Source organism: Lutra lutra, chromosome 2 (assembly GCF_902655055.1).
Source record: "Lutra lutra chromosome 2, mLutLut1.2, whole genome shotgun sequence".
NCBI classification, from domain to species: Eukaryota; Metazoa; Chordata; class Mammalia; order Carnivora; family Mustelidae; genus Lutra; species Lutra lutra.
Window position 1 is genome coordinate 83,839,218 of NC_062279.1, and position 19,464 is coordinate 83,858,681.

The 19,464-nt window shown below is 38.0% G+C and overlaps 1 pseudogene; it reads left to right on the top strand.

The window, feature by feature from the left end:
• Positions 1-16,507: 16,507 nt before the first annotated feature.
• LOC125094093 (60S ribosomal protein L7a-like) lies at positions 16,508-17,005 on the top strand (annotated as a pseudogene).
• Positions 17,006-19,464: the final 2,459 nt, after the last annotated feature.

Here is a 19,464-nt window from a genome sequence, read left to right on the forward strand (position 1 = left end):
TCATTAGATTTTACATGTTCTCATTGGAAGTTAATATCCAGAGACTGTAATTAGGGAAAATTTAGGTTATTATTAATTTTTACTAGACATTTATATTGAGTAGACTTTTAACCATACACCTCTTTATCTGATATTTAAATACACTGTTTCTTTAAAAACAGTAACCCCCACTAAATTGTTAGGAAAAAAAATAGGATCAGAATGGCATGAAAAAGATAGCTCTCAATCACCTGACAGTCTTCAGTGCATCCTGAAACAGGGTTTACAGACTTTGAAGTATTGCATAGTTCTAGTCTTCATTAAAAACTACAGGAAACTTTCATGTAAGTAGCTAGAAGTCACATATTCTTCCTCTCCTTGTCATCTTCCTCCAGCCACCTCCCTCCTGTCCTCAGAAAAATATCCACAGAAAGAAAACATTTTTTCTACATAATAGTGGGAGATGCATTGCTTATCTCCTCATTATGGGTTTGTTTTTGTTTGTTTGATTGTTTTTGGTTTTGTGTGTATTTTTTGTTTATTGTGGCTTGTTGCTGTTTTGTCCCTGCTTCCCTGGGGAAAAATGAATGATGTCTCTCATGGGAAAAATAGACATATTGAGAGTATCATGCTGGTTCACATTTTTGCAGGGAAGACTGCAACCATCCCCCACTCAACTATCTCATTCCACCTCTGTTTTCTGCAAAGCTTAGCGACTGATGGCTAAAGTCCTGTGTTACTCCTGAATCTATTTGAGTCCCGGGGCTTGGTGGCAGAGTGAGGGACAGGGGTCCACTCTGGTGGATAAAGTGGAATTTTGTAGTGCAAAGGAGCCTGAGATAAGAGCAGAGAGACAAGAGAAGGATAAATTGGTGGACAAAGAACATGAATTTAAGGCTGGATGTAAAGATAGGAGTAAAGAAAATTGTCACGGGGCATACCCTCTTTTGAAAAGACATAAGTCCTAAGTGCTTTCCTTCTTGAGATTCTAGGGAAAGTGCAAAATAGACTTTAATCTTTTTTTCTCAAGTTGTAATTCTCTTTTCAATTTACTCTAAGATTCCCAGTAAGACTCTATATAGACTGTGTGTTTCTTTTCAGACTGAGGGGAACAATGTTGGGAAGAAGAGGGATGAGAACAAGAGAACCTCACTCATGGACAGCTGTTTTCTGGGTATTGGGAGAGATATCTTGTCTCATCACAGTCACTATGATTGAGAAATATTAGATTATTACCCAAAATCACAGAGTTGGTGAACAAAGAACTGGGACCTAAGCCCTTCTAAATCCAAGTCCAGCCTTACACTTAACCTATAAGATGTTTTTCACTTCGATGTGTTGTCATAGCTGAATTGTGTCCTCCCCAAATACATATGTTAAATTTCAAACCCTCAGTACCTCAGAATGTAACTGTGTCTGTAAATAGGTCCTTCAGAAAAGTCACTGAGGGGGGCACCAGTGTGGCTCAGTGGGTTAAGCCTCTGCCTTCGGCTCAGGTCATGATCTCAGGGTCCTGGGATCGAGTCCCGCATCGGGCTCTCTGCTCAGTGGGGAGCCTGCTTCCTCCTCTCTCTCTCTCTCTCTGCCTGCCTCTCTGCCTACTTGTGATCTCGCTCTGTCAAATAAATAAATAAGTTCTTTAAAAAAAAAAAAAAGAAGTTGCTGAGGTAAAATGAGGTCATGAGTGGTCCGTAATCCAATATGATAGCGTGTTTATAAGAAGAGATTTGGACAGAGATATGCACAGAGGAAAAGACCATGTGGACACGGGGAGAAAATGGCCATCTTGAAGCCAAGGAGAGAGGTCTCAGAAGAAACCAATGCTCCCAACACTGTGATCACAAACTTCCAGCCTCCAGAACTGTGAGGAAAATATTTCTGTTATTTAAGTCACCCGGTGTGTGATATTTTGTTGTGACAGCCCTAGCAGACGAATATACACTTTATTCCAGTTTGCCACTTTTCTGAGACAGAATGAAGAAAATAAAAGCAATATTCACCCTGAAGAGCATTTTTCTAGTTGATTTAGAAATGTGTGGAAATTGGGGCGCCTGGGTGGCTTAGTGGGTTAAAGCCTCTGCCTTTGGCTCAGGTCATGATCTCAGGGTCCTGGGATCGAACCCCGCATCGGGCTTTCTGCTCAGCAGAGAGCCTGCTTCCCTCTCTCTCTCTCTCTGCCTACTTGTGATCTCTGTCTGTCAAATAAATAAATAAAATCTTAAAAAAAAAAAAGAAATTTGTGGAAATTGACATTGTAAAGGAAATGCCGAACTGATCTTTGGCTATGCCAACTAACTTGATTTTTTTCTCCTTTTTCTATCCTGTGATTAATTTATTTTTCCTCAGAACAAAGTAATTTAGCACAAAGATGTATTCTAAATACACAGCAGCAGCATTATAAATCTTGATTTAAGCTGGGTCTGCACAGTACTCAGCCAGTGCTCCAAATCCTACTTTTACTGAAGCCAGCAGCATATTATAACAATGTCAAACAATATACCATTGGATCTCAGAATATGTGTCTAATTTATGAGTTTTGTGGTTTTTCACACAAGCTTGAGGTGAAAATCAGTTTTTAAGAAACTGTTAGATCACCAAGTGGGAAAGGTCTTATTCAAATATATCGCCATGAAACACCTTTAGTTAGATAGAGAGAAAATGTGCTTTATTCTAGGAATATAATCATTTCTGCTATGATGCTTGTTTTAAAAATGTGAGTTGTTTCTTTTTTAAAGATTTTATTTATTTATTTGGCACAGAGAGAGATCACAAGTAGGCAGAGAGGCAGGCAGAGAGAGAGGGGGAAGCAGGCTCCTTGCTGAGCAGAGAACCCGATGTAGGGCTCGATTTCAGGACCCTGGAATCATGACCTGAGCCAAAGGTAGAGGCTTAACCCACTGAGCCACCCAGGTGCCCAAAAATGTGAGTGTTCTGATGTGACTGATGTGTTAGGAACAACTGGAACACCACACTCATTTCGTGTTTGCTTATGCACAATCTGGTCCATAAGAAAAACTAGATGAACACAGAAAACTGTGCTAGCTGAAGAAAGAGGGGTAGAAAAACACCCACCCATATACACAAACCTCTGAGAGTCAACCAGCTGGCCCCACTCACTGCATGTTAGGAGCCACATCTATCCACATCTAGTGACAGAATTTCCTGTCCAGTTTGACATAACCCTGTTCCACCACTCCACAATAACTCATAAGCTACAGCCTTCCAACACCCACTTACACAAGCACACTTTGGGTCTTTTTCAGGGTCAAGTGATAAATTTACCTTATCATCTATGGATTCCTTAACCTTTTAATATATATAAAACTGTGCTGCCATTTTGATTACAGCCTGGTCTTTTTATTCTTTTTTAAATTTAAAATCAATTAATTAACACATTATGTATTGTCATTTTCGAAGTAGAGTTCAGTGATTCATTGGTCTTGTATAATACCCAGTGTTCATTATATCACATGCTCTCCTTAATGTCCAGCACCCATTTTCTCTAACCCTCCACTCCCTTCACCTATCTTTTTATTCTTATATGTCACTGACAGTTTTGGAGTGTTGTGGCCCTAGCCTCATATTCCTGATAGCTCTGTAGTTTCTATAGCATGATTTTGCATAGTGCAGTGAACTTTGGGAATAAGTCTATTCTAGCAGCAATAACTGGTTCTTTTTTTTTTAAGATTTTATTTATTTATTTGACACAAAGAGAGAGAGAGAGCACAAGCAGGGGAAGGAGCAGAGGGAGCAGGAGAAGCAGGCTCCCTGCTGAGCAAGGAGCCCAATGTGGGACTCGATTCCAGGACCCTGGGATCATGACCTGAGCCAAAAGCAGAGGCTTTAACCCACTGAGCCACCCAGGTGCCCCAGCAATAACTGGTTCCTGAATAGGCATTATCCGACCCTTTGGATGTGTTTATCCTTTTTTTGTGTGTGTGTGGTTTTGTTGTTGTTGTTTTTGAGATTGTATTTATTTATTTGACAGAGAGAGGGAGTAACAAGGGGGCGGGCAGCAGGCAGAGTGAGAGGGAGAAGCAGGCTCCTCACTGAGCAGGCAGCCCCATGCGGGCTCAATTCCAGGACCCTGAGATCATGAGCCAAAAGGCAGACATTTAACCAACTGAGCCCCCCAGGTGCCCCTATCCATTGTTTTAGTGGCTAGCCCAACCCTCTAGAAGTTTGTTCTTTGTCCATAATCCTCCTTAGCCAAATCTAAAGTAGACACATGTGGTCTGTGCCCTCCTCAGAGACTGACCATCTTTATTAGCCTCTTTCCTGCCCAAGGAGATGATGTTGCATTAAAAAGAAACAATACAGTGCACCAGTGTAAGGGAATATGATAGTTCCAGCCTATGTTGTAGATGTACTCCTGAGGATAGTGAGGCATGCTCAATTAGAAGAAGGTGAGAAAAGGTATCAGGCAGACATAAATATTCATTACCATAGTCGCTAAAGCAGGGCTGTGTGTCCTGACCCCACATGAGAGCCAGCTCTCACTATTTTATCCCGAACCTCTTTAAATCCTTGTGACTCTCTAAGAATATATGAGAATAAGTGATCTCATTCATGGATAATGCCTCTTCCCCTAAAAATATATCAGCTCAGCTGGTTCTTTGCTGGGCTTATCTCCTCAAACAATTAGATTCTTCAACCTTTTTTATTAAAGAGGCAAGTGGAATTCAAGAAATCTCCTTTTCTTCTAAACCATCACACTCCTGTAATTGGAAGTCTGGGTGTTTTTCTTTACGAACTCCACCTGTAATAACTTGACTTCATTCACCTCTACACATTCCTATTCCTCTCATAATTCAATATCTCAACCAATAATTATGTTTCTCTTATTAAATCACAAACATCTCAAAATGCAAATTTCTTTTTTTTTTTAAGATTTTATTTATTGATTTGACAGAGAGAGATCACAAGTAGAGAGGCAGGCAGAGAGAGAGAGAGAGAAGCAGGCTCCCTGCTGAGCAGAGAGCCTGACATGGGACTCGATCCCAGGACCCTGAGATCATGACCTGAGCCGAAGGCAGCGGCCTAACCCACTGAGCCACCCAGGCGCCCCTCAAAATGCAAATTTCTAACCAAGACATTATGTATTAAAAATGAGAATGTCACATTGCCTTGTAGAACCTGCCTTAATAGAGGAAAGATCATGAAGTCTTACAACTGAGAATTTGGAAATACAAAAAAAAATCCACATTTTTTCATAACAATTCAGGGGCCAATGGTTGAAATTATACTGAGAAACATAACAACACTGGAGAAGAATTTACATATTCTATAAGCATATCATATGGAAAAACTTTATAATCAGAGTGTAACATGAATATAACACTGGAGAAGAATTTAAATATTCTATAAGCATATCATATGGAAAAACTTTATAATCAGAATGTAACATGAATATAACACTGGAAAGGGATAAACTAAATAATTCTAATATTTAATATTTTCAGGCAATGATGACCAGATCAATTCACCTCCAAAGAGGTTTCCTCGGAGAACACGTAAGTAATGTCTTTGGGTCAGAGTATTGGGAAGTTCTTATATAGTAAGGACACTGATAAGTTCAGAGAAAATAAGTGACTTTTTTAAGACAACCCAAATAGTATTAGAGTCTTCAAACCTTGTTGAAGTGCCCATTCCAATATACTATACTGTCTCATTGGGTGGAAACTTGGTTTCATATAGGAAGACTTAGAAGAAGCAAACTTCTAGCATTGGGATCCCTAAAAGAGCATCACTACATAGATGTTAGGTTTGAATTTTGTCTTCCCAAAAAGCTTAGTTGAAGTCCTAACTCCAGGCACCTATGATTATGACCTTATTTGGAAATAGAACCTTTGTAAATGTAATTAAGATGAAATCATTAGGGTGAGCCCTAATCTAGTAGGACCAGTGTTCTTTTTGTTTTTGTTTTTTTTTTTTTAATAAGATTTTATTTATTTATCTGAGAGGGAGAGCCCGAGAGAGAGAGAGCATGAGAAGGGCAGAGGCACAAAGGGACAGGGAGAGGCAGACTCCCCGCTAAGTGGGAGCCTGATGGGGGTCTCGGATCACCTGAGCTGAAAGTAGATGCTTAGGGAACTGAATCCCCCCTGCCCCAGGCACCCCTCCACCAGTATTCTTTTAAGACGGTATTTATAAGAGGGAAAAACATCCATGTGACAATGCAGGCAGAGACTGGAGTGATGCGTCTACAAACTGGGGAAACCAAGGATTACCAGCCAACACCAGAAGTTAAGAAAAACGCCATGAAGGATTGCCCTGAAAGTTTCAGAGACAGCATGGTCTTGTCAACACCATGATTTCAGACGTCAGCTTCCGGAATGGTGACACAATAAAGTTCTGCTGCTTTAAGCCTTTCTAGCAAGCCTTCCTTTGGTACTTTGTTAAGCCAGCCCTAGCAAATTATTACAGCAGCTATTTCCACATTAGAGCAGACATTGAAGCCCAGCACGAGAGGATTGTAGCAGACCTTGTAAGCTACCTAGCTGAAATCCATCTATGCCCCATCACTTTTCTCCCCCACTGAGAGAACACTGAATGAGCTCAAACACTGAATATCCATTTACCCACCATGTACCTGGCCTCTCCCAGGGATTCCATTTCCTCTACCCAGAATGTTTTGTTTTGTTTTGTTTTGTTTTTCTTGCACTGAGTACATTTGGCAGTACTGTCCAATGAGTTGTCTGCTGTTGCATAAATCTACTGTGGGGCTTCTGGGGAAGTTTACTCCCTCTTAATAAGCAACATAAGACAGGATTGACACTCTTCTTTGCCTTTGGACATTATAACGTGAGAACAATATCTAATATCTGTGCAGCTGCTTCCTCCAGCTTACATGATTGTTTGCGTGGTTCAGCCAGGTTGGAGCTATGAAGGGAAAAGCCAAAAAGAATCACAGAATTCAACCTGGATACCAGCCAGCATGGGCCACCAAATCCACCAAACCCTTTAACTGCCTATTCTGGGCTTCTTGCTGTGCAACAGAGTAAGTATCTTTACAGTTTCGCTAGATTTTCTGTGACTTGTTCCTGAAAGCATGCCAACAGATCCAAATATGAAGGCACCAGAAAATGCTAGATGTCCCATGTACTCATTCTTCCATCCAAGGAAGGCAGAACCCAGGAACCCTATTTCCGTGGAGCTCTGTAGTTCCAGAGACTGGCTGTGGTTTCTGCCAGAGGAAACCAATTGGCTTCCATAAACCAAAAGAGCATTTCTGCATTTTAGATTATTTTATGCAAAATGTATTCGGCAAGATTTTTACATTGTTTGGCAGAAGGAGCAGAACAGGAAATACAATAACACATTTTGGTTTATAATAAGTGAGAATATGAATATACTTCAGTTTTTTCAACTATTCCTGCTCTAGGAACTGCCTTTGTAACCTATAATGATTTCTGACAATCATTCTCTTTCTAGTCTTCAAATCTTTTTCTGATTCCCTGCACGATTCAAAACCTAAATACTATAAAAATATCAGTTTGAGGAAAGATCAAAAATTCATTTGACCCCATCATCCCTCGGATATTTGAATTCTCTCTGCAGTATCCTGACTGAAAACCATTTGGTCTTTTATTTTCCTGCTAGTGACTGTAAACTCACTCCAGTTAAGGGACGCCTTCTTTATCCTCAGAGAGCTTTAATGTTTGAAAAGTTCTTTTCATAGTTAAAACACCTCTTCTTGGATCTTTTAGTGGCCTTAATTCTGGGACACCTGGTGACTCAGTGGGTTAAGGTCTCTGCCTTCAGCTCAGGTCATGATCCCAGGGTCATGGGATCGAGCCCCGCATCAGGCTTCCTGCTCAGGCAGGGAGTCTGCTTCCCCCTCTCTCTCTGCCTGCCTCTCGGCCTACTTGTGATCTCTGTCTGTCAAATAAGTGAATTAAATCTTTTGGGAAAAAAAAAAAAGAAGTGGCCTTAATTCTATCCACTGGCACCACAGAAAAGCTCAACTTCTCTTCCAAGTGATAGCCCTTAGTAATGGAGGACAGCCTCCTGGTGAGTCATCAGCCATTAGGGAGAGCACCAGTTCTTATCTACAGATAAAAACAAATCTCCATTCTTTACTGTTGCTTTATGTAAAACCTGCAAATCACTAAAACAACAGGTGTTAATGGAACTGTCCTGAGCTAATTGGATATATGGTATATGGTCATATTATTCATAGAATATAGGTCCTCATTAATTTTTTTTGCCTTTTTTTACATTTCTCTGAACTCAGCCCAGTTTAGAGCAAATTACATGGAAATAACCACCATCAAAATAAAACAAAAACAAATAACTGCCATCACACCCCCCACACCCCCCAAACACACACCCTCCAAGATTATCTTTCCAATGCAGTTGATTAGAACCATCCTTTTCTTTAGCCATTATGACTTTATTAATGCATTGTAAGGTTCATTGAAGCTCTTAGCTATTTACACTCTCTGTGGCTAAGCTCTCAGGCTCTGCTTGAATATTTATATTATGTTCACATTATCCCCATAACATATTATCTTGATAGCTTTGGCCCATAGTTCCAACTATTTATTACTTTTTGGATCATGGGCCAAACACCCACACATTTCCTATCTCACATGGTTTCATTATTTCCTTCAATTTCATATATGTCTACAGAGCAAACGTGAGCCTCTTCATTGTTTTTAATCGCCCAACTTAAGTTGGCCCTTTCCTCCATGTAGAGAAATTTAATCTTTGTAGATTTAAGACCCCCAGCTTAAGTAACATTACTTAAAATCACCTTTACGTTTCAAGAAGGTTTGAAGGATGCCAATGAGATAGGAGGCAGGTGGTGGGAGGTTGGCAGGAGGAATGCATCTGCTCTGGTTGCCATCTGACCATGTGGACATCTGTCGAGTCATCTTCGGGCTCATGGCAACTTAGCTCATATTACATGTAAGTCCTGTTGTATTATACTTTGTTCCCTTCCAAAAGTCCTCTTCAGAACTTCTTGTCTTTCTGTGACACAATGGACTCTTTGAGCACACAGTTCAGACTGCTGTTCTGTTGCCAATATGGAGCTCCTGGACTCTGAGCTGGGATTCCATGGAATCTCTATCTGCCTAGACACAACAGGCAGCCAGAGCTCCTCTACTGACAACTACTTTTTCCAGGAGAGGGCACACAGTTTCCCCCCTGCCACATCCCCCTCCACTCATCCTGGGGGGCATGAACTCAGGGGCCCGGCACCATTTATGAAGAAGCTAACATCACCAAAACTCATATCACTATCCCTCATCCAATTCTCCTTCTCCAACCAGAAGAACATTTACCTTAGATGCAAGAATTCATGTTCTTTTCTTCTGTGTATTTATACAAATGTATTATCTTATTAGAATACTTCTCTTTTTCTGCAAGTCCTAAACTTTAAACTCAGGAACCAATAAAGAGTACTTTTTCTCTGTTCTACATTCCTTCCCTATAGCAATGAATATGGGATTACCTAGCTGACTGGGTGGGGGCGGGGTGTAGCATCAATAGAAAATGGAAATATCAGATGAAAATACTCTAGATAGTATTTCCAAATATTATAATAATGCCTATAATTTATGACTAATAAATAATGCTACAGAGAACAGAATTGAGAACAGACATCTCTGGAGTTTAACCAGAAACCAGAAACCTTCCTTTAAGCCAAAACAATTCCTGAATTTTTAGCTATTTAAACAATTTTGATGTTCAAGAAGATATTTTTCAAAGATAAAATCTCTCTCTTTGTATATTTAATTAAATAGTGCTAACTCTGCCCAGGGGGCTACCAAAATGTATTCTTTCATATAATAGCTCTTATTATGTGAACATGATTTTGGCCTAATGTAAGCTTACCAACTTTTAATAATCCTTTTATATTTTCTAGGATTTCCAATAATAATAATAATAATATAAAGTATATATTCATAGTAATTTAAATATGTAATTTTTTAATTTTTAATAAAATTTTCCATAATAGGAAATGTTCTACTAATTTATTTTTCTATATCCATCAGTTGGAAGGCAGTCTTAGTTTAGAGCACCTAGATGCTCTCAGAGAGCCTCTTCACCAACACTTGGCTGAACTTCTCTCTTAACCAAGACTATACTTTTTAAAAGAGTAATCCTCAGGGCACCTGCATCAGAATAATCTAGAATGATTGGTAAAATGTAGATTTCTGGGTACCATGTGAAACCTACCGAATTGGCATACAGAGCAGACAATAGATTCCAGATATTTGCATTTGTAGGCTGCATCCTAAGTGATTTTTGTAAATGATACAGTTCCATGGAAACATTCATTCTATCTTTTTTCCATTGAAAAAAATTCCTTTCAGCAGAAAAGGTAAAAGTAATATGCCATTTAAGAAATATTTCAATATTAAAAACAGAGGAAACTATAAACATGGTTGTTCACGTCCCATATTTCAACAATTGAGTTGATCTGTCCAAGTGAAAAGAAAGGAGAACAAAAAAAGAACAAGGATTAGAACACATGTATCTTAACTATAATTCTAGTATATCTGTTTAATCTTTGTAGTCAATACCTGCTGGTCCCCAAAACTGTGGATTTTATTTCCTTTGGAGATTGGAAATCTTTGTGTAGCTTTCACACTTTTATAAGAATCACCTTACTAGTAATGTTTGAGTATCCCTCTAACAGTTCGCTAATATTTATTCTTGGTTATATTCCTATAGTTTCTTCTTATAAAAGGTTTCTTTATGGACTGCCTTCATTCATCCAAAATGCATTTATTGAGAGTCTTCCCTGGACCAAACACAGTTCTGGGTAAAGGGGATATAGCTTTAAATAAAACATAGAAAAAATTCTGCATCATGAATGAGTATAATTTATAGGTCTGTTCTCCTTTAATTACTCATTTGAATTGCTAATATTTAACTAACTTTATACTAAGTATTTTGACTTTTTGCTTTTAATATACTTAGTTTTCTCCAAACTTTATGAAATACAACTCCCCAAAGTTTTGGGAACTTATTTATGTTTTCTATCTCATCTTCTTCCATCCCTTTCAGTAGCACCTTATCTAAAAAATTCCAAAGAAATGATCACTCATTTGTTGAAATCTCAAGAGTGAAGAATAACTCACAATCAATGGCTGTTATGCTACTTTCTGAGAACAGAATGTTGACTAGGAGAGCACATTTTAGAATCAAAGACTAATAAGTTGAAAAGAAAAGGTAGATAAATATTTTACTGTGAAATATTAGCCATAAGAGTAATGGAGTGACTACATTAATATAAAACAAGACTTCAAAACAAGAAATATGATAGGATGAAAGAAATCTATTTCATAATAATAGAAAGGGCAATATGTCAGGAAGGAATAGCCATTATAAGTGCGTGATTATATGAAAACAGATCCCTAAAATATATGATGTGAGAAATGACAAATTAAAAGGGGAAATGTATAATTCAACTTTACAACTAGAAATTTAATATTCTGTTGTCAAGAAATGGCATAACAACTAGACAGAAAATCAGTAAGGATATAGAACCCTTGAACAGCATTATCAACCCACTTGACCAAATTCTTATATATAGAATATATATGGAACATTCTACCCTACAGAAAACAGAACACATTTGTTTTGTGCACATAGAACATTCTCTATTATAGACAATATGTGAAGACATAAAATAAGCTTAAATACATTTGAAAGTCTGAAATCATACAACGTAGGTTCTCTGACCACAACTGAATCAAATTAGAAGTTGGCAACAGAAAGAAAATTGGAAATACATAAAATATGTAGAAATTAAGCAACCCTTCTAAATAGTTTCTAGGCTGTGCTCGCTTTGGCAACACATATACTAAATAGCTTCTAGGCTAAAGAAGAAATCAAAAAGAAAGAGAAAGTAAAATATAACAACTGAAAATAAAAGATAAAAATGTATTGGATGAGGGGCACCTGGGTGGCTCAGTGGATTAAAGCCTCTGCCTTCGGCTCAGGTCATGATCCCAGAGTCCGGGGATCGAGCCCCGCATAGGGCTCTCTGCTCAGCTGGGAGCCTGCTTCCTCCTCTCTCTCTCTGCCTGCCTCCCTGCCTACTTGTGGTCTCTGTCTGTCAAATAAATAAATAAAATCTTAAAAAAAAATGTATTGGATGAAGCTATAGCAGTGATTAGATGGAAAACGATAGCTTTGAATGTTTACATGAGAAAGGAAGAAAGATCTAAAATCCATAATCCTGGTTCCATTCTAAGAACCCAAGAAAAGAATAAATCTAACCCAAAGTAGCAGAAAGGAAATAAATAAATATCAGACCAGAAATGAATGAAACAGAAAATGTAAAAGCTAGGGAAAAGTAAAAAATAAAATCAAAAGCTAATGTTTTTTAAAAATCTACAAAATTGATAAACTGCTGATGGGAATATAAATTATTATATTCGCCCACCATTCATGGCTCACCACCCATCTAATCTTGATTGCCTTTCAAAGGCCCCACCTCTTAATACTATCATGTTGAGGGGTAGGATTTCAGTGTATTAAGTTTGGGAGGACACACACATCCCACATATAGCATGTACCAAGCTGAACACAAACATACACTACAACTCAACAATTATACTCCTACATATATGTTCAACAATAATAAGTAGTTGTGTCAAAAAATATAGAAATCTATTCATAACAATTTTGTTTATAACTAAAAACTGGAAAAACCCATCCACAGTAAGTTGGAGAAATATAAATAAACATTCTGGAGAATGTAAATAAACACACACACACACACTCAGACTACTACCCAGCAATGAAAAAGAATAAATAGGTATCACACAACAGCTTAAATGAATCTAACAGACATAAAGTTGAACAAAAGAAGCCATGCACATGACAGTATATACCGTATGATTTATTTAACCTGAAGTTTTCAAACAGAAAAATCTAATCTATGGGTACAGTAGTCAGAATAATATTTAACTTTCCAAGGAGAGATTGTCTGAGAAGAGGTAAGAGGAAAACACGCATTCTGAAAACTTGCTGTTTTCTGTATTTTAACTGGGAAATGATCACACAGGTGTATACATTTCACATACCCATGTTTATCATTTACTGAAAATTCATTCACCATCATAGTTAAAATTTGGCACTTTACTGTATGCAATTATATGCCAATAATTAACAAAAATTATATCTCTTAGATTATAGTAAAGAATAAGTCTGAATAAAAAAGAAGACAAAAATAGCAGACATTGATTAAAAATTAAATTACTAATACATTAAATTCAGTGAAAATTGTAGCTAAGATATGATCTCAAAATAAGTAATGTATGAATATAATATATAATATAATAAATAAACATGTGAGATTTATGAATATAATAATATTTAGTTAGTGAAAAATTAAAGACTTCAAACACCTAATATTTAAATATTTCTACCAGACCATTTTATTTTTTTAATTTTTTTTTTAAAGATTTTATTTATTTGACAGAGAGAGAGAGAAATCACAATTAGGCAGAGAGGCAGGCAGAGAGGCAGGCAGAGAGAGAGGGAGGAAGCAGGCTCCCCGGAGAGCAGAAAGCCCGATGCAAGGCTGGAACCCAGGACCCTGGAATCATGACCCGAGCCAAAGGCAGAGGTTTTAACCCACTGAGCCACCTGGGCGCCCTTCCACCAGACCATTTTAGAGGGAAATTGATGAACTTAATAAAACTTAGCTGCCCCCCGCCTTCAGAAGGGTAAACAGTGTATAGGACAGAATTAGAAAAATAGATCCAGGGGTCCCTGGGTGGCTCAGTGGGTTAAAGCCTCTGCCTTCAGCTCAGGTCATGATCCCAGAGTCCTGGAATCAAGCCCCACATCCAGCTCTCTGCTCAGCGGAAAGCCTGCTTCCCCCTCTCTCTCTGCCTGCTTCTCTGCCTACTTGTGATCCCTCTTTCTCTCAAATGAATAAATAAAATCTTTAAAAAAAAAAAAGAATTGAATTGTCTAATCTCAAATGAAATTTTATAACATAGCGTGGCCTAGAATTCAGTAATATACCAAGAGAAACACAGTGTATTCTAAATTAAAACGTGAAATAAATACAACATATGATTTAGTGGTGGCCTCACATTGCCAAGTCTGTGGTAAGCCCCCCAAACAAAGCCATATATGTCCTTGTGATACCACAAACAAGCTGATTTAAGAATGATAAACTATTTACCTATCTTGTGCTCCATCTTGCTAGTGTTTCTTCTGGGAGCTAGTTGCCTGATTCAGAAAAAAAAAGGGGGGACAGGGGGACTTTAGATAAAATGGACCAGATAAAATGGTCATTACTAAATCTATTACAAGTTACCCAAGGATTTTCTAAGCCTTAACATAACAAATTCAACATGCATTATACAAATCTCAGGCACCCAATGGCAGGGCAGTAGTGCTTAGGCTTGCCACCATTTATTAATTCAATTCAGTTTTTCCTGGTGAATAAATGAAATGAGTTTTAAGACTGAACTCCAGTTTGATATAATGAAGTGAGCATGCACCTTGGAATTACAAAAGCTAAGTTTACATGTTTGCTCTGATAAATACTGTGTCATCTTGTGTAAATCATCTTTTTGGGCCCAAGTTCCTCATCTACAACTGTAAAACCTATATCTACCTAATAGGGTTGACAGAGTTGAAATGAGAGAGCCATCATGATGCTTAGCAGAGAGCCTGGCATAGCAGGTTTCTCAGTAAGTACTATCTAGGAGTCTTATTAATCACATTACTTCCAAAGAGCAGATTGAAATGCGTATACTTATGTTTTTATAAATTTTATATTTTAACTTATTTTTCTGAAAAAGTTCTACATGCACAGAGTTTTACAATGACAAATAATTATAGGGTATACAGTGAAAAATAAGGCATTCTCTATTCCTTTTCCTTTGCCTGAAATTTCCCCTCAGGAGGATCAACAGTATAAACTTTCAGAGATATCAAATGAATATAAAAGAATATATGCAAATCTTCCTGTTCAGTACAAATGATACCTACTGCTCTACACCTTATTTTTTCACTTAATTTTATATCTTGAGGATCACCGATTATCAATGCTTTTGAGTTTTGACACGATCTAATAAAGAGCATGACACTTAATCACCAGACTTCTGAAACAATTGAGTTGGGACAAAAATTACCAGATGGAGAACACAAGAACCAGTTTTAAACTAATGAAGAACAAGAGGACTTAGCTTAATGTGAGAACCAAAAGGGCTTGCTAATAACCTCTTCCCCAGTAGAAACCTTGGAACACTTGACCTGAGAGAACGTTGAGCTCTAAGAGGAGACACAGCCCCCAGAGTCCCCCTCCCATTCTGAGTAGAGGTAAAAGAACTAAACCAGTTGCCTTTTCTTTTTTCCTTCTCGCTTAGGTTAGTCTATTTTATTTCCTTCTGTTGACAAGGTTGTAATGAATATCTTTGATCGTAGATACATTCTTAAAAATGAAAATAAAGTATTTGCTTGTTAAATTCTCATAGGTATTACCAAATCACTCAGTATGAGAAAAGTATTAAAATCATGTATTAAAAAGACACTCATTTCATCTTCATTAAGTCACTAAAATGTGGCGCTTGTGCCCTGCAGGTCACAGGATGGGATTGGAAACCATTCACCTCTACTATCAATTCAGTACTTCCTATTCCTAATGGAAAAGTGCTTTCAGCTCAAGAAAGTGGTGGTACTCTTTGGCACTTCCAAGTTGGTAGCCAAAGGGACATCATAAGTCTTCTGAGATTTAAGTTCCCAGGCCTGTTGACTTTCAGGCAATTCAGTAACCCAGCACCCAAAAATCTTTTGTGTAAGAGCAGCATCTCGCATATAGACCCAAACAGCAGGATCCTAAATCTGGCGAATGTAACCAGAAGGAGAATGAAGGCTTTAAGAACAGCAATAAGTAAAACACGCTAATTATTCCTCTGCAGCAACAATTGTAGAAATTCTGTTTGGTGAAAGTTTGATGAGCCTTTGGTTTCTTTTTAAAATACAAAGCATATTTTTAAGTAAAAATTCAAAAGGAAAAACGTTCGAATGAGTTTGTCAAACACGTGAAGCATGAGGTATATTAGTTTTGACTTGGAAAATAATGGTTCTCATAACATTACCAAAAAGGTGGTATTTGGGAATAGAATGAATATAGGAAATATGGTAGATTATTTTGTATAAATGAAATGTACTGTAAAGTGCATACTTTTCGAGTCCTAAGCTATTTCTTGAAAATGTAACTATCAGACATCATAATCAATGATACTAACATTTCTTTAATACTACAAATTCTACATTCAAGTAAACTAGAAACAAAACAAAAGCAAACAATATTTGGAAAACAGAGGCAGTTATAATACGAAAAAAATGAGTTTGAATGTTTAAATGGGACTTCAGTAAGAAAATGTTTCATTCTGGAATTCCCACTTACACTGGGGAGATCTGGAATTAAAGTTTCTCTAATTACTATTTCTTACCATTGATTCCTAGGTTTAGACAATACTACAGCACTCTGTTATTCTTGCATTTCATTTTCTATTAAGTAGATCTAACCACATAATCTAACCAGAAGAAAGCTGCCGGCAAAGGGGATGTCCCCACCAGGAGGCACCTGGTGCTGCCAGCCGGGGTGAACACAGTCACCACGCTGGTGGAGAACAAGAAGGCCCAGCTGGTCGTGATCACGCACGACGTGGACCCCATTGAGCTGGTGGTGTTCCTGCCCTCCCTGTGTCCCAAGATGGGGGTTCCTACTGCATCATCAAGGGGAAGGCCAGGCTGGGGCGTCTGGTCCACAGGAAGACCTGAACAACGGTCGCCTTCACGCAGGTCAACTCGGAAGACAAAGGGGCTCTGGTGAAGCTGGTGGAAGCCATCAGGACCAACTACAATGACAGATAAGACGAGATCCGCCGCCACTGGGGAGGCAACGTCCTGGGTCCGAAGTCGGTGGCTCGCATCGCCAAGCTGGAAAAGGCAAAGGCTAAAGAACTGGCCACGAAACGGGGCTGAGCGGACTCTGCTTGATTTTCTGTACATAAAAGTAATAAAGTTGTCTTTCGTCCACTAAAAAAAAAAAAAAAAAAATTTGGAATTACAAATTCTATTTGTTCATTCAATTGTATATTCATACACTCATGAAATATATATCCCTGGGGCTCCAAATAAGTACAAGGAAAGTACTAAGTTTTAGGGATGAAACGAAGAGCTTGACTAGCCACAGACCCTTCAGTTATGGAGGTTACCATCTACTAGAAGAGAGACGTGCTAGAAGTCACAGAAGTAAATGCATAAATGTAATCTTCATTTAAACTATGAAGAAAAATTATGAAAGGATAAGAAAAGATGTAACATTGTGGCCTATTAGGAAGTTTCATCTGAGCCAGAACCTGAAAGACAACTGAATTTTAAAACTGATGAAGAATGTCCAAGGCCAAAGGAATGGCACTGAGACCCAGAAGATCATCAAGGCTGAGCACAGAGAGCAGGAGGGGAGATAAGTGTGGAATAACACCAGAGTGGTCATGGAGGGCAGACTAATAGCCTTGTATGCTATATCATGGCTTTTGTTCTTCATAACAGCAAAGGAAAATTTTAAGAGGATTGTGAGCAGGGAGATGACATGATTGCACTTTAAAACCTTGGGTAGAGAATTCTGAAGTGGGAATTTGAGTGAGGCAAAGGAGACTGTTGGGACCAGATTGTCACATGTCACAGTTCTCAGGAGAGTTATACCAGTAGTTTGAAAAGGAGGGCTGCAAGTACAGATGGAAAGAACGGCACACACCTGAGAGATATTTTGAGATAAAATTGATAGGACTTGTTTAGTGACTAACTGTGTGGGGTAGGAGAGAATGTCAAGGCTGCCTGGGTGTAAAATTGGATGGATGGTACCTAGAAGACATAGCGAAAGGATAGGTTTAGAGTTTTGATATCGGGTTTGTCACCTTTGAAGTGCTCTTTAGACATTTCTCTGATGTGTATGATTTACTAATTACTAGTAATTCCTTTAAAGTTAAGATGTTAAGAGCTTCTAGATCCATCACATAATTTTTCAGTACTCGAGCCTGGCTGTACACCATAGAACATCAAGAGCCCATGGGAAAAGAAGACTCTGAGGTCAAATATCTATAGACTCATGGCAACAGCAGCAGTGGTGGGACTCCTCCGCTGATAAGACCTGGTAGTTTGAGAGAAAAGAGACAGATGGAGCTGAATAAGAAATGCAACAAGAGAAAGAGTTGGCCTAAATTATATGTGTAGATCACAATGTAACACCTTGGTCAAATGTACATTTTGATCCAAATTTTCCATAAAGTTATGCCTGTGTTACCACAAATTTTGCGTTAGCATAGGAACATTTTGAAAATAAGACTGTTTCTGTTCTGCTTTTACTCTGAATGACTTTGTGTTCGAAAACATTGAAATAGATATACAAAGACTTTTATAACATAGCTTTAGAAGCCATCAGCACTTTAATAATATAATACCTTCAATTAATGCATAAAGACTTTTAGAAACTTCCTTGCTATGAACAAGTTAAACAGATCAATGATATAATAGGAGAATGCAATTTGTATTCTATTGGAAATGCATTTTATTCTAAGAGCCCAAAATGTAAAAATATTTTCTCTTGTCCTCCTTTTTCAATGCAAAAATTGACTACTCTTAAGAGAAAAAAAAGAATACCTCATATAAATTAAAAAACCATGCAGTTAAAATAAAAAGTGAACTTTCAGTAAATTTTCCAAGTGCAACTTTAATGAAAAGGTTGCTAATTATAATTTGAATAGGAATTTAAACTGCAGAATGGTATATTCAAAAATTAAAAATAGCTGACACTGTAGAAAAGCAACAAAATCTCATGGCAAAATAAACTAAAGTCTTAATTCTTGCTCCTGCAAAGTCCATGACAGGCCAGGCAACCCTCTTCAATATAAATCCAATGTCACATAGAGTATGCAGTCTCCCGGTTCCCACGGTGTGGGAGATAGAGGTAGAGGCAGCTCACCAACTCATAAATGCCTTGGCTCAGAAGAGATTTGCATCATTGCACTTCCCTTCATTTTCCAGAATTAGTTAAATAAACCTAACATAATCGAAAGGGGGACTGAGAAATGTAGGAAATTTGTAGGTATTTGGTAAGTACTAGTCATCTATCTGATCTTTGACATGGTTATTTTCCCTGGTATATTCAAGTGTCTTCAGCTTTCTGTCTGGAGTAGTTTTTGTTTTACATTCATTGCACCTACAGAATCATTTTATATAGTATAGCAAAATATTTATGGTTCTCCACCCCAAATCTGTTTATTGGAAGTGACAGCTTGGCTAAGATACCATCAGCTTTCAGTCATATCCATGATGGTGACTATAGGAACCTGGAATTGATAGGTTTACCACAGTATCTGACAAAAAAATATTTGTCAAGAAGTTAGGGAGCACCTGGTTGACTCAGTCAGTAGAACCTCAACTCTTGATATCAGGGTTGTGAAATTAAGTCCTACACTGGGTGTTGAGATT